We start from the raw sequence: 1,512 nt of genomic DNA, 5'->3' as shown, positions 1-1,512 counted from the left end.
CAGGACATACCTGAATCAAAGAACACAACAGCATAGTCAAGTCCACTGAGTGGGAGATTGTTCAGTGGCAGAAACAGCCTTGTTGTTCTCATGATAAAACGGGCATGCTTATTCCAAAAGTACAAAGCACCTTGCCAAGACATACTGACCAAAGTTTGTGCAAGTCTTCGCTACTCTTGCCTCTTAGATGTGTTATTTTCCAAGCTTCACCTGTAAAAACAGTGGCCATAAGAAAGTTGTTTAATGAACAACGATTCCACTTCCCAAAAGAACGCACTTCTACTTGCAGATCGCTCTGATTTAGTACCACCCGGCAAATTACAAGCACCAACTCTTGCAGGTTTTCCTTGCAGATAACCTTAAAGTGTTGGATTAAACCCAGCCTTAGCTGGAATATGAGACCATACTCAAACGCGAGTTGGTGCAGGTACTTTTTCTAACCTGCGCTCTTTATATCTCTCTATCTATATAAAGAGTGAGAAAAAGTAGCTTTAGAGATAACGTGACTTCCTTAATAAAGTCCCTTGTGCAATACAGGCAGTCCTCAACTTACAACATTTGAAGTTACAACATTTCACACTTACAACGTTTATAAATTGATGCCCTGTTTCAACTTTTTGACGGCAGTTTCAACTTTACAACGCTTGATCCGAGGCCACGCCAGCGAGCAAGTCGCTGCGTCACCCGTCTCCCCGGAGAACATCTGTCCAAACCTCCTGGGACATTTTCTTTAAGAAAGCAGACGAGACTCCAGAAAAACCCGCAGCCGTCTCTCCCGAGAAGACTCCAGCCAAAAACCCTTCAAAACGTCCAACCGAGAGCCCTTCAAAAACCGCAGCAAAGTCACCTCAAAGAAGTCCTTCCAAATCAACACGATTGCTATTTACAATACGAATACACGAATGTAGCTTTATTGTTCATCTATAATTGATCGAGTACAAAAATTCTGGGTTATTTTTCATGAAAATAGGGCATCGGGTCTCGGTTCAGGAACCAGCCCTCATTTATAACATTGTTTCCTTTGGGAAAATCGGTTCTGCGTTACGACATTTCGACTTTAGACGCGTTTTCCAGGAACCGATCGCGTCGCAAGTCCGAGGACCGCCCGTATTAAAAACACAGCTCTGCCCGTCACCGTGTAAATAAAGGATTGAAAGATTTCACCCCCGTCCTGCACTTGTACTGGGGGTGGCGGGGAGGTGTGTTTGGTGTTAACACCTCCCAAACCCCAGCCCGTGAACATCTAGGTCGGTTGACAGAAATGCCCCAGAGGCTGGAATACAACTCACCGGATTTGACTGTTATTTCTCCCCAGTTTTTCTCGTCGTCAAAAAACTCTTCCAGCCCCTTTCGGCACGCCGTGGCGTGCAGCTCCCTGCGCGCTCCCTGCGGGCGGCTCCGCGGCAGCAGGCTCAGGGCCGGGCTGCAAAGGAAGAGAGGAAAGCATGGGACGGGACGTGCCGTGCCGCCCCGCCCCGCCTCCCGCCAGGCGCCCCCGCGCCCGACGAGGCC

The 1,512-nt window shown here is 48.2% G+C and overlaps 1 protein-coding gene across 3 annotated transcripts in view; it reads right to left on the bottom strand.

Annotated features, from left to right (window-relative positions):
* MRPL47 (mitochondrial ribosomal protein L47) overlaps positions 1-1,506 on the bottom strand; it is a 16,866-nt gene extending 15,360 nt beyond the window's left edge. Inside the window, exons 1-3 of one of the 3 annotated variants that reach the window (XM_025195989.1) lie at positions 1,290-1,506; positions 585-921; positions 150-210 (exon numbers count right to left, since the gene is read on the bottom strand). The gene's annotated coding sequence lies outside the window, so the exon portion shown is untranslated. The remainder of the gene's footprint in view (positions 1-149; positions 211-584; positions 922-1,289) is intronic. The other 2 variants (XM_025195990.1, XM_025195988.1) reach the window with 2 other exon arrangements.
* Positions 1,507-1,512: the final 6 nt, after the last annotated feature.

Source organism: Alligator sinensis, unplaced genomic scaffold (genome assembly GCF_000455745.1).
Source record: "Alligator sinensis unplaced genomic scaffold, ASM45574v1 scaffold301_2, whole genome shotgun sequence".
Classification (NCBI taxonomy): Eukaryota; Metazoa; Chordata; order Crocodylia; family Alligatoridae; genus Alligator; species Alligator sinensis.
The sequence above is the reverse complement of the archived record's forward strand: the minus strand, read 5'-3'. Positions and strand labels throughout refer to the sequence as shown.